The sequence below is a fragment of the Mesoplodon bidens genome (genome assembly GCF_964165515.1).
Source record: "Mesoplodon bidens genome assembly, chromosome: 4".
NCBI classification, from domain to species: Eukaryota; Metazoa; Chordata; class Mammalia; order Artiodactyla; family Ziphiidae; genus Mesoplodon; species Mesoplodon bidens.
In genome coordinates this window covers 91,375,371-91,390,732 of record NC_138160.1, presented here as the reverse complement: position 1 = coordinate 91,390,732, position 15,362 = coordinate 91,375,371, and positions in this window count along the sequence as shown.

The window sequence follows — 15,362 nt, the reverse complement described above, 5'->3', positions numbered from 1 at the left end:
GGAACAAGACAAGGTTGCCCACCCTCACCACTATTATTCAACATTGTTTTGGAAGTTTTAGCCACAGCAATCAGAGAAGAAAAACAAATACAAGGAATCCAAATCAGAAAAGAAGAAGTAAAGCTGTCACTATTTGCAGATGACATGACACTATACATAGAGAATCCTAAAGATGCTACCAGAACTATTAGAGCTAATCAATGAATTTGGTAAAGGAGTAGGATACAAAATTAATGCTCAGAAATCTCTTGCATTCCTATACATTAATGATGAAAAATCTGAAAGTAAAATTAAAGAAACGCTCACATTTACCACTGCAACAAAAACAATAAAATATTTAGGAATAAACCTACCTAAGGAGGTAAAATACCTGTACTCAGAAAACTATAAGACACTGATAAAAGAAATTAAAGATGATACAAATAGATGGAGAGATATACCATGCTCTTGGATTGGAAGCATCAACATTGTGAAAATGACTCTACTACCCAAAGCAACCTACAGATTCAATGCAATCCCTATCAAACTGCCACTGGCATTTTTCACAGAACTAGAACAAAAAACTGCACAATTTGTATGGAAATACAAAAGACCCCGAATAGCCAAAGCAATCTTGAGAACGAAAAATGGAGCTGGAGGAATCAGGCTCCTTGACTTCAGACTATACTACAAAGCTACAGTAATCAAGACAGTATGGTACTGGCACAAAAACAGAAATACAGGTCAATGGAACAGGATAGAAAGTCCAGAGATAAACCCATACACATATGGTCACCTTATCTTTGATAAAGGAGGCAAGAATATACAGTGGAGAAAAGACAGCCTCTTCAATAGGTGGTGCTGGGAAAACTGGACAGCTACATGTAATAGAATGAAATTAGAACACTCTCTAACACAAAAATAAACTCCAAATGGATTAAACACCTAAATGTAAGGTCAGACATTATAAAACTCTTAGAGGAAAACATAGGCAGAACATTCTTTGACATAAATCAGAGCAAGATCCTTTTTGACACACCTCCTAGAGAAATGGAAATAAAAACAAAAGTAAACAAATGGGAACTAATGAAACGTAAAAGCTTTTGCACAGCAAAGGAAACCATAAACAAGACCAAAAGACAACCCTCAGAATGGGAGAAAATATTTTCAAATGAAGCAATGGACAAAGGATTAATCTCCAAAATCTACAAGCAGCTCATTCAGCTCAATATCAAAAAAAACAAACAACTCAACCCAAAATGGGAAGAAGTCCTAAATAGACATTTCTCCAAAGAAGATATACAGACTGCCAACAAACCCATGAAAGAATGCTCAACCTCATTAATCATTAGAGAAATGCAAATCAAAACTACAATGAGATATCATCTCACACCAGTTAGAATGGCCATCATCGAAAAATCTACAAACAATAAATTTTGGAGAGGATGTGCAGAAAAGTGACCCCTCTTGCACTGTTGGTGGGAATGTCAATTGATACAGCCACTATGGAGAACAGTATGGAGGTTCCTTAAAAAGCTAAAAAATAGAACTACCGTACAACCCAGCAATCCCACTACTGGGCATATACCCTGAGAAAACCATAATTCACAAAGAATTATACACACCATTGTAAAGCAATTATACTCTAATAAAGATGTTTTCAAAAAAGTCATGTACCACAATTTTCACTGCAGCTCTATTTACAATAGCCAGGACATGGAAGCAACCTAAGTGTCCATCAACAGATGAATGGATAAAGAAGATGTGGCACATATATACAATGCAATATTACTCAGCCATAAAACAAAACGAAATTGAGTTATTTGTAGTGAGGTGGATGGACCTAGAGTCTGTCATACAGAGTGAAGTAAGTCAGAAAGAGAAAGACAAATACCGTATGCTAACACATATATATATGGAATCTAAGGGAAAAAATGTCATGAAGAACCTATGGTAAGACGGGAATAAAGACACAGACCTACTAGAGAATGGACTTGAGGATATGGGGAGGGAGAAGGGTAAGCTGTGACAAAGTGAGAGAGTGGCATGGACATATATACAGTACCAAATATAAATAGATAGCTAGTGGGAAGCAGCCACATAGCACAGGGAGATCAGCTCGGTGCTTTGTGACCACCTGGATGGGTGGGATAGGGAGGGTGGGAGGGAGGGAGACACAAGAGGGAGGAGATATGGGAACATATGTATATGTATAACTGATTCACTTTGTTATAAAGCAGAAACTAACACACCACTGTAAAGCAATTATATTCCAATAAAGATGTAAAAAAAAAAAAAAGAACCTACGGGCAGACGGGAATAAAGATGCAGACCTACTAGAGAATGGACTTGAGGACACGGGAGGGGGAAGGGTAAGCTGGGACGAAGTGAGAGAGTGGCATGGACATATATACACTACCAAATGTAAAATAGATAGCTAGTGGGAAGCAGCCGCACAGCACAGGGAGATCAGCTCGGTGCTTTGTGACCACCTAGAGGGGTGAGATAGGGCGGGTGGGAGGGAGACTCAAGGGGGAAGAGATGTCGGATATATGTATATGTATAGCTGATTCACTTTGTTATAAAGCAGAAACTAACACACCATTGTAAACCAATTATTCTCCAATAAAGATGTTAAAAAAATAAAGAAAAAGAAAAAATATGAAAGATAATAACGTTGTTGACAATGTGGAAAAATTGGAACCTTCACATATTGCTGATGGGAAAGTAAATGCTGCTTTGGAAAACTGTTTGGCAGTTCCTTGAAAAGTTAAAATGTAGTTACCATATGGCCTGGAAATTCCATTTCACGTGAGAGAAATGAAAACATATGTAACATGAATGTTCAAAAAACTGCACACAAATTTTTACAGCAGCATTATCCATAATAGCCAAAATGTGGAAACCATCCAAATGTCCATCAACCAGTGAGTGAATTAAATGTGATATATCCATACAATGGAATATTATTTGGCCATAAAAAAGAGTGAAGTACTGATTCTTGCTGCAATGTGGATGAACATTATGCTAAGTGAAGGAAGCCAGACACAAAATTTCATACATTGTTTGATCAATTTATATGAAATGCCTAAAATAGGCAAATCCACAGAGACAAAAAGTAGAATAGAATCTTCTTCTGGGGAGAAGGGGAAATAGGGGGTGACTGCTAATGGGCATCTGATTTTGGCGTGGGGAGGGGGGATGAAGAAAGTTTCCGGAATTAAACAGTGGTGATGGTTGCACAACTTTGTGAATATGCTAAAAACCACCAAATTGAACATTTTAAAAGGGTAAATTCTGTGGTATGTGAATTGCTATCTCAGTAAAAAAAAAAAAAAAAAGGATATGATATGTTTGTATATTTGAGCTATAGACTCAAATTCACAACTGCAATATATATATATATATATATATATATTTATATATATATAAAAGACACTTTTATACAGACCTAGAGCATAATAGGATTTCAATAAATGTGAGCTATTATTAGAAACTAACTCAAGGCAGGATGTGATCACTACAAAAGCGTCAACACTGCAATTTCCCACTAGGTACAAACTGTTAGCTCTCTTGAGACAAATTAAAATTCTCTTGGTTTCTACTCCCCAAAGCTGAGGAAATGTATTTCACTCGATATGGGATCCTGACCTGGGGAAAAATGTTGCTTTTCCACACCCCCAGCGGTTCTTGAAGAGCCTGCCCAAACAGCAGTGGTAAAGGAAATTTAATCTAACTCATCCCCACTTTGTACATTATCATGACTGAAACCCTTTCTGTGCTGATACCCAAAGACTGTCCTAGAAAGGAAAATATTTCCATTTCAAAGTTTTCTGATACTATCATATGGGCAGAAGAGCAGGAGGCTTGGAGCAGGACTGTGTGACTTAAAGGATCAATGTTTTAAAGGGACTAAGAGAGCAAGAGTAGACAAATGAAAGCAATAAACTGAGAGTCAGAACAGCACAATTGACATAGACAGCTCATGCAGGTATTAGGGAGGAAAGAAAATGTCCTTGGAAATGCCCTTCCCAGTTCAAAAACAAGCTTCAGTTCTCCTGAAGAGAGGGAAAGACTTAAAGACTGTAGCACAACTCTGAGATGAAGTATGGGTCCTTTTCTTATGATTGTTAAATGTACAGTCCCCTTATGATGGAAATAATGTTATTACCCTGGAGGGGGCACCATTATGGTGCATACTGGCTCATATTTTCATTTAGAGCAAGAGTTCTTAAGAGTATGACTTATTTCTGAAGGAATAAAAAGGAATTTGCAAAGAATAGGAGTAGTCAACATCATTATGGGGCATTGACATAGCAATCTGCTTGCGAATGATTTTTAAAACTGCTGCTAATAATATACCTCTTGTATATAGTATTCTCAACAAAGCCACCTTGGGTAATCAAATTAATACAGGGCAGTGGAAAGGGAAAGGGAATAGGAGAACCTATACCATTACCAGCAATGACTACAATTAATACAAGTACATTAAATAACCCAATGGGACCACTGGACAGCCCTGGGCAATGAAAGAGTCATTTAGTTATTTATTGTGGTGTGTAGTAGAGCAACATAATGGGGGACAATAGTATTACTAAGAAAAGAAAGATGCAAAGACTGAAAACTCAACAATGGAGGTACATCTGTGTGCTCAACTTGGGAGTAATGTTCTTTTCTTTACCTTTGATCAAATCACAGCACAGTCACATACAGAGCCCATGTTCAGAATGACTAGTTAATGGAAAACCAAACTCATTGTTATCTAAGCTACTGTAAAACTTACCTGAATGAGGAAGTCACAGTTATTGCTATCAAAGAGCACAAAAATAATATAGAAACATGTTGGCAATAAGTTGGAAAAAATCATGACACACACGTACACAGAAACACATCTCTCAATTTAAATGTCGCCATGGGTAAAGGGTGAAGAAGTCAGATCCACTGTACACTCCCAATCAGTGAATGCTAGTTCTTACCAATGCGCAAGAGTTGCCAGATCTTGTGTATCTATGAAGTTGAGTGAATCAGGCCCTCACCTCTAGTCACATGCTTTGAGAAACCAAGAACATAGGAAGTGTTACAGAACAAAACCCCACACTGAGGGCTTCCCTGGTAGCACAGTGGTTGAGAATCTGCCTGCTAATGCAGGGGACATGGGTTCGAGCCCTGATCCAGAAAGATCCCACATGCTGTGGAGCAACTAAGCCCGTGTGCCACAACTACTGAGCCTGTGCTCTAGAGCCTGCACTCCACAACAAGAGAGGCCGCCATAGTGAGAGGCCTGCACACCGTGATGAAGAGTGGCCCCCGCTTGCCAGAACTAGAGAAAGCCCTCACACAGAAACGAAGACACAAGACAGCAAAAATAAATAAATTAATTAATAAACTCCTACCCCTAACATCTTAAAAAAAAACAAAACCCACACTGAGCCCAACTAGCCACCTAATCCAAGCCCTCCAATTCTCCTACCACTGCTCAGGTCACTAATGGACGATAACCTTCCCTGGTGAGTCTCCTCTATTCACACAGCATCCTCCATTGAACACTAATGGAGAGTGTTCACCCTGAGCTATCTATCACAAACTGAGTAGATCACAGTATCTATCACAAACTGATAGATAGCTGAGTATCTATCACAAACTCTCTGCAACCTACCCTTAACCTGATCCTCAACCTCTCCTGGTTGCCTTGTAAATAATATACAGACCCACATTCAGTCCATTCAACCAAAAGTAGAGAACTAGATTAGGCAGCGATAGAAATTTTTGACATCCTGTACGACCACTGCCTGGAGTAATTGAAAGGGTAAGGGCTAAAGGACTTATTTGGGAACAAGAATCGTTCTGTAAGAATGTACTAAGCCACATCAAGGAATTCCACTAGGAAAACATAAAGAGGGGCTGTCCAAACTCTGCCTATGACAGAGTCTCAGGAAAGCCATGTGACTGATCCATCTATGGTTTTAAAACCAGACTGACTACCCATGCATCACGCACCTGCCAGCTCACAAGGGCAATCCTCAAACACCAGCCAATGTGCAGGCTGTCGTTCAGATCTATCTCCCACAACCTCACATTCCCTGATCAAGTCCAATTGTTCTTGCTGTAATAATGTCTTCCCAGCTCTATTAGTGGCTCTATAACTCCAGTTATGATCCTTCCTTTATCTCCCCCAGGTTTGGCATTTACCTCAGTGGGTGGTCTTCCAGACTTGATAAGAGCCTGCATCTCCAACTCCCAGTCAGTCATGAATACAATCAGCCTCTTTCATCTTGGCCTTGTCCTGGCTACTCTGTCAGTGTTCATCTCAGTCATCACTTATTCCTTCATGAAGTCAGGGAAGATGCAGGCACTAAAAAAACAGAAGGAAAAAAATTCCAAAGAGAAAGTGAATACCAGCAACCTGAGAAGAACAAACAGCAATTATGAGTTATTAGATTTGATGCCTGAGAGTCCACCAGGTGACTGGAGGGTGAAGGAGTGAGGAGTTAGTGAGGAAGTAGACATAGGAAGTATACACTAAGCTTTTAAGAAGCAAAGGTACAGAGAGAATAATGTCCTGAGATAGCATTTGGATTAAAAGAGGGGGTTTTGAAGACTGCAAAGACTTGAGCACTATATGGAGGGTTTATTTTGTAAAATAAGAAGGGCCATTATCACAGACATGCAGAGATAACAGAAAACAGAAAACAATACAGAGAAATTTTTACAAAGAAAAAGGGAAGCTGAGGGAATTTATGTTCATTTATCTGGATATCTTTAAAGTGAGAGATAAGTCATCTTCTGGGAATAAGGGAACCTGTAGCAGGGTCAGTATCTGACTGCAGTTGCCAGTCAAGTAAGATGAATAAATAGTCTGCCAAACTGTTGTAAGGATCCAGTTACAACTATAGAGTATTTAAGAATGCAGTAGTGATTTTCCTCAGTAATACTGAGAAGACAGATCAGACATAAGGAATCCAGAAAGCACTGAAGATTGATCCAGTGAGGACTGAGGGATCTGAAGGTTCTGGTAAATGGCTTTGTTAATGGCTACGGGCCATGAGTCCACATAGAAAGTGCTAAAAGGCGATGGACCCTGAGAATAGGCAAGGAGCTCATGGGGAAGCAAATTCTAGGTTCAGAATGACTAAGTGAAAGGGGAAGAGATGAAAGAACAGGAATTGCCACCAAAGATAAATGGAGACAAAGATGATTGGAGTTTTGTAGGTGAAAGGGCTATGAAGCAAAGGTGATAAAAAGGTCTCAGTGGAGTATGAAAAACCCTTGAGAAGCTCATGCCAGAGGGGAAAAAGGGGAAAAAGGGAGACCAAAAGGCTGATACTGAGGAAGACAGGAAACTATCCCCATGAACCCATCACCTAGCTCCAACAATTGTCAACATTTTGTCAATTTAATAGGGATCTTTAATCCTTAGCCTCAATATGGCAGGAAGCCCTTGGCAGGGCTGGAGGAAAAATATGGAAAAGAGGAAAACGTTCAATAGCCTTAAAGTCAACTAGATAATCAAGAGCACGTTGTTGATAGAGTTCTGTGAGTTGACGCTGACATTTTTCTAATTGATACAGATGAGGAGTTATGAGTATGGTAGTGTGGCAATGTGTGGTGATAGGTCTATAGCGATCCAGAAAAACCCAGGCTGTCATTTTATATCTTTATCTCTTCTTTCTCTCCTTCAGTGTGTGAGGAATTAGGTAAATGCTATCTGGATGACTAATTCAATTTATTTAATGGTATGTTTGTTTTTGTAAATGGCATGTTAACTATAGTGTGTCATATCAGACAGAAAAGATATGCAAACCAGATTTTAAGTTCAATATTACTGTGATTTAGAGATCATGATTGGCAATCCCGAAGCATGAGAAAAACATTCACCAAGTAGTTTAAAAATTATTTCTAAATTCCTCCATTATTTATTCCACCTGTTCTCTGGGTTGTACATGTATATTTTTAACATTGTTCTAGTTTTGTCAATTCTTTGATAGTTTTCTCAGGGAAATACTTAGTGAGTTCAATCAATAACCATTCTATTGCTAAAAATTGGCCTTCTGTGAAAAAAAGTTTTGACTGTCATTCATGGAGAAATAATCCTTTTCATGTGTCCTTTAAATTTCAAGGCAAGGAATCATTATTAAAGAGTTTGACCTTTATATTATATAAAACTTGATAAATTTTTGTATCAAACTTGGAATACATTCCAAGTATCCTTGAAGAATATAACAGAATAACAGAATTCCTCTCCCCAGTTCAAGGGAAAATTAAATCTTAGTTAACTTTTACTTAGACTGGCCAATGTTTCTGCTTCCATCCATGACAGAAAGACTGACATCAGCCTTGCCTCTCTCTGTAAACAATTCAGAAACTGAACAAAATATATGAAGTAATTATATGCAGATAGTGAACAATAGATAACCTGACTGTGATCTTTGAAAAAGGGAAACAGAATGAGGTAAGATTTGCAATATCACTAGCTTTCTACCTAAAGGCATTTTTCAAACTGTGATGCAGGAAGAGGGAACCTAAGCAAGCCTGGTGGTCCCACTGAGTTGAGGAAAAAGAGAAGGGTTTATGGAGGCTGATGCAGTGGGATTTGAGGGGTGGAAAAGAAAGCTATACACAGAACTATGTCCAGATATCTGCAGAGGTGTCCTCTTAAGTCTGCATATCAATATGTACATGTACTGGGAGAAACTTCCAATGGATAACCAAAAGTTGGGTAAAGAACAACTGCCAGAAAGCAGTAAGTTTAACAATGCTCAGATCCCAGATCTGGAAGATGTTTGAAATTGGACCAGTTAAAGTGAAAAGACCTGGTTGACCACCCAAGACATTCAGTAGAGAATCCAGATATGTCACTCCTCAGACATAGGACTAAAGTAACCCTAGAATAAAAGTTCTTCTAGATACACTTTAAAAACTTACAAAACAATCCTAAGAATCAGGATTACTTAAAAGCTCACTTGCCTGTCAGACTTTTCAAAGGAAGACAAAAATAAAACATATTAATCGACATAACATATCCATCATCCAAACAAAAACTGAGAGACAAGTAACTGGAAGTTTGTACCTTTTGACTGCCTTTATCCAATTCCCACTCCCCCCATTCCCACCGCCTCTGGGAACCACAAATCTGATCTCTTTTCCTATGAGTTGGTTTTTGAAAAATAATTGACTTATAACACTATGTTCCTGTTAGTGATCACTATGTTTCACATAGTGAGCTGATATTTCTATACATTTCAAAATGACCACTACAGCAAGTTTAGATAAGACACGTCACCATATGAAAATTACATAGTTATTGACTATGTTCCCTACACTATACATTTCATACCTGTGATTCATTTATTTTGAAACTGGAAGTTGGTACCCTTTAATCTTCCTCACCTATTTCTTTTCTCCCCTACCCTATGGCAACCACCTTTTTGTTCTCTGTATCTATAACTCTGTTTCTGTCTTGTTATGTTTGCTCATTTGTTGTTTTTAAGATTCCACATGTAAGTGAAATCATACGGTATTTGTCTTTCTCTGACTTATTTCAGTTAGCATAATGCCCTCCAGGTCCATCCATGTTTTCACAAATGGCAAGATTTCACACACACACACACACACACACACACACACACACCACATCTTATTTACCCATTCATCTACTGATGGGCACTTAGGTTGCTCCCATATCTTGGCTACTGCAAATTATGCTGCAATGAACACAGGGGTGTTTCTAATTAGTGTTTTCTTTTTCTTCAGATAAATACCCAGGAGTGGAATTGCTGGATCATATGGTAGTTCTTTTTTAATTTTTTTGAGGAATCTCCAAACTGTGTTCCATAGTGGCTGCACCAATTTACATTCCCACCAAGAGTGCACAAAGGGTTTTGTTTTCTCCACATCCTCACCAACACTTATTATTTGTTGTCTTTGGTAAAAAAAAAAAAAAAAATTCTTACAAGAGTGAGGTGCTATCTCATTTTGGTCTTGATTTGCATTTCCCTGATGTTTAGTGATGTTGAGCATCTTTTCATGTGCCTAAATGGCTCCTGAAGGGAATCATTTCTGTATCATCAGGAGGCTAAGATTTGTCAAGGATGGAACAGGCAAGAAAAATAATCACTAGGTAACTTGTCTCTATGCCTTCAGCCCACAATCAAATCCATTCCAGGCATTTAAAAAACAACAACAACAACAAAAAAAAAAAACGTGAGAATAAAGACAATGCAGATGGATTCTCATGTGCAAACGGAGGATTTGTTCAAACTAGAGAAGAAAATTTTGTTAAAAATACTGCAATAGATCAGAAAATAGCTATGACATCTCTGTAGTGTACATCTGTTTGAAGGAAATATATTATGTTTTTTATCTTGATATATTTATTGTTTCTTATTTAATTTATTGTGATGGGCAGAACTGGATTTGCTTTTCCTACAGTGGCAGGTAATTTGAAATGGCCCTGCATTCTATCTCAAAAAGAAGAGAACACAAAAGGGAGGAGAAAGCATAGATTAAAATTTAGAGCAATAAAAATAGAATTAGCATAAGAAAATAAGTAAATTATAAGCCACCACCATCCCACAAAAAGGGAACTAGATTATCTCAGGAAAGTAATACAATTAGCTGTCTGTTTTGTTCACTGGTAGCATGAAAACATCTTGATAAATCTAACTGGATCTACCTTTTAGGCGAAATGCTTACTGTTAGTTACATGGTTACGAAGTTACTAGGAGTACTAAAGTTACAAGGGCTTCCCTTCCAAAATAAACTCATAGAAATCGTTTATAAAATGTATTTTTAAATTATAATCATATCACTGAGCGACAGAGAAAAGAAAGGAAAAAAGGAAGGAAAGAAGGTACAGAGAGAGAGTAAAGGATGGGAGGAGGGAGAGAGAGAAAACTAAGAACGTTTTTGGCAATAAATTTGAAAACTCAGATGAAACAATTTTATAGAAAAATATACATTACCAATACTGATAACACAGACATTTAAAAAACTTAGTGATCTTATAACAATTTAAAAAATTAAATTAGAAATTTTACAAATCTACCCACAAATTAAGCACCAAATCCAGAGAGATGTAAGTTTTTATCCTCTAAAATTTTCAAAGATCATATCATTACCTTAGGTTAGCAGGAGAAGGGAGGGGAAAGAAAATAAAAATTCTTTTGCAAATAATTTCTTTAAAAACCTAGGCTAATTACTAAAGCTGTGCTAAAAAAAAAACCAAAGACAAAGAAAAAATACGAACTATTCAGATAAAAAAGACATTTTATCTTCAAAGGTGCTACTAAAAGATTAAAGCAAATTTTCAACAGAAATAATGAAAACCAGAAAACAAAGGAATGACATACAGCCAACCTAGAATTCTATATCTGGAAACAATTTTCAAAATTGAAGGCAAAATAAATACATTTTTATTACAAATTTTTAAAAAATTATTACCAGTAGACCTGCAATTAAAAAAAAAAAACTAAAAGCATTTGTCAAACACATGAAACAACAGAAAGAAAAAAGAAAAAAAAAAGGAAGAACAATGAAAGAAGTAAAAATGTGGATAAATATAAATTACTATTAGCTGTGAAAAAATTAAAGTGTTTTGTGGGAATTAAAATATATCTAGATTTAAAATGCATGACAAAATATAAGAGGCAGAAAGGGTGAATTAGCTAAAGTGTTCTAATGTTCTAGAATCTTAAGGAAGTTGTAAAATAATATTAGCTTGTAGCAAAATGAATACGCATACTTTAGCCTCTAGGAATTGAAAAAGAACAAATAATTAAACTATGTAGAGGGGAAAAGGAAATAATAAAAATATATTTGATTAATCCAATAAGGGAAGATTTAAAAAATTAAAAGAAATATAAAGCAAAGAGGTCAAATAAAGTAATTTAAACCCAAATATATACGTAATTATGTAAGTGTAAAGGGATTAAATATTACCACTTAAAAAGTAAGATTATCATCTAATTTTTGTTTGGCCTCACCATGCAGCTTGTGGGATCTTAGTTCCCAACCAGGGACTGAACCCATGCCCCCTGCAGTGAAAGCATGGCACCCTAACCACTGGATGACAGGGAATTCCCTATCATCTAATATTTTAAAATACAATATCTAACTGAGTTGCTTTAAGAAACAAATTCAAAATATAAGGGCATAGAAAGGTTGAAAGCAATAGGATGGCAAAAGAAGCACCAAGGAAACCTATACACAGAGTCAGACAAAGAAAATTTTAAGACAAGAATGCTACCAGAGATTAAAGGAGCATTTTATAATGATAAAGGAGCCAATCTACCAGAAAGAAAAAATAGTTCTACATCTGTATTCATTCAACAACATAGCTTCAAAACATCTATTGATAGCTTGGCTATCAATGAAAGGTTGACATTTGGAGAAAAAAAACCTGCCAAGATAAAGGAGAAATTGATAGTTCTATAATACTAATAGCTGATAAAACAAGCAGTTAAAAAAATAAGTCAGGATATTGAAGATGTGAATAATATAATTAATACAACTGACCTGATTGATATATGTAGATCACTGAATCCAACAAGTGAACAATACGAAATTTTTGAAGTGTAGAAATGAAATATTTACAAAAATAGACCATTTTCTGCCACATAAAACAAATTTCAACAAACTGCAAGGGATTTAAACAATTTCAGAGTATTTTTTCTGAATATAAAGATCAAACTAGAAATAAATTTTAAAAGGTTGAAATAAGTCACATGAAGATAATTAGCAAAGCTCCCGTTGTTTGAAAACTAAGCAGCACACTTGTAAATATCCATAAATTGAGAAGAAAACTGTTAGTTTGCAAAGTAGTCCCCATATACAGAGGGCAAGGAGAGACCAAAGAAAGAGGCAGGCCACTCCAGAGTGGCAGGTGGCAGGTTTAATAAGCAAGGAAACATACATAGGAGGGGTGTCTTAGGCAGCTGCAAGACGAGTAGATCTCTGCTCCTGCCCACCTGAATTTTTAAAGCTTATTTGGAGACCTTAACAGGGTTCAGTCACATATATCAATACCACCCAGATGGTCTCAACAACACCTAATTCTCTCAAGGCTGAGTCCTTGAAACTGCTTCCCACTGTGGGGAATGGTGGGTGGAATGTAAATTCCAAGGATGGGGAGGAGGTGAGGAACCTCCAGTTGCCCAGATCCAGTTCACAGGTCAACTGGTTGTCATGTCCTCTGATGACCTCCTCCAACAAAACACAAAAGATATCAGAACAGACATTAAAAAATTACGAAGGGGGCTTCCCTGGTGGCATAGTGGTTGAGAATCCGCCTGCCAGTGCAGGGGACACGGGTTCGAGCCCTGGTCTGGGAAGATCCCACGTGCCGCAGAGCAACTGGGCCCGTGAGCCACAACTACTGAGCCTGCGCGTCTGGAGCCCGTGCTCCACAACAAGAGAGGCCGCCATAGTGAGAGGCCCACGCACCGCGATGAAGAGTGGCCCCCGCTCGCCACAACTAGAGAAAGCCCTCGCACAGAAACGAAGACCCAACACAGCCAAAAATAAATAAATAAATAAAATTTTTTTAAAAGCCATTTAGAGCTAAAAAAAAAAAATTACGAAGATATGACATATCAAAATTTTAAACTTGTAGGATGCAACTAAAACAGTACTGGAAAGGTACAATCTTCAAAAGATAGACTAGAAAAGAAAAGGCTAAAAAACTCAACAATCTGATTTTTCAATTCAAAAAGCTAAATAAAGCAAATCTACTCCAAAGAATATAGAAGAAAGAGCATAGTAAAGATAAGTTCAAAATTCAATGCATTTTAAAATTTAGATAAAATGAACAACTTCCTTTAAAAAGAGCACTGATCAAAACAAAACAAAAAAGAAATTCTAAATAGTTTGGTATCTATTAAAGCAATCGAATTCATTATTTACACCTTCCCACACAAAAAAATACCCCAAGTCTGGATGAATTCCTGGGTGAATTATTTCAAATATTTAAAGAACTAATGCCAATATTATACAAATACTTTCAGAGAAGAGAAATAGTAAATGCTTTCAAATTCATTTCCTGAAGCCAGCTTAACCTTGATATCAATATCTGATAAGAACACTATAAGAATGGAAAATTACAGACCATATATTCTTAGAAGCTTAGATGCAAAAATCCTAAACAAAATATTAGAAAATACCACTCAGAAACAAATAAAGATGGTAATACATCACAATCAAATGCAGTTTCAGGTAGGCAAGAGTGGTTTAACATTCAAAAATGTATCAGTATAATTTCCCATATTATTAACAAAAAAGTAGAGACATACAATTATGTATAAACAGAGGCAAAAAAAGCATTTGACAGAAATTCAATACCCATTTATTATCTTTAAAAAATTGTGAGCAAGTTAGAAAGAAAAGAGAACTTCCTTAATCTAAGTTATCTACAACAGTCTAATATCATACATAATGAACACTTTCTCCCTGAAGTGGGGAATACACCAGGAGATTCACTAACACTGTTTTTGTCCAACACTGATTGGAAGTTCCAAGCAATGCAGTGAGGCAAGATGAAATCAAAGGTGTAAAGATTGGAAATAGAAAGCTAAAACTGCCATTATTCACAGAAGATATGATTGTGTATATAGAAAATTCAATTAATTAGTTAATCGAAAATCCAAAAACATTTGTGAAGAATTCTGAAGTGAATTTATATAGGTTTGAAAAAAATCCTCCATGAATATTTTAATTTCTGCAACGTCTAGGCTATCCAAGCAAGGAGGCAAGTTGGAATAGCAAAGGCCTTGGAAGCAAGAGATAATGCATGGTTCCGGAGAGATTTAGACTTATCTCTCTGGAGCCATTTGCTTACATTCCTGGATAATAAAGCCAATCTCTCTCTCTTGAGGGGAGAATGGACAGGTTTGTAGCAGCCTCCAATGAGCTTAGGTGGTTCTAATACTCAATATTGCTCAGCTGCAACACAGCCCTGTGTGGGCAGCATACCCCAGGCCCACTCTGACTTACTCCTATGGAACTTGGGGAGGAGGAGCTAAGGGAACTGATGTAAACATGTTGTGCCATGAGTAATAAATCATCTACATCCATTTTGGCTCATTCCCTTACTGATCAAATTTGTAAAAACGTGACAAGCAACTCTTAGGAACTGCTTGACCGTTTGAATTAATATATAACGCAAACAAATTTTACATTGGCACTGAAATACATCAAATGCCTAGAATTGTATCTAACAAAAATGTAGGAAGACATCTGCACTAAAATATATGAATAATGCTAACAAATTAAAGTTCTAAGTAAATGGAGGGATTTATCATGTGCATGTTTTGTAAAGTTCAAAACTGAATTTGTCAATTATCTCTAAATTAAGCTATAGATTTAATGTATTCCCAAACAAAATCCTCAAA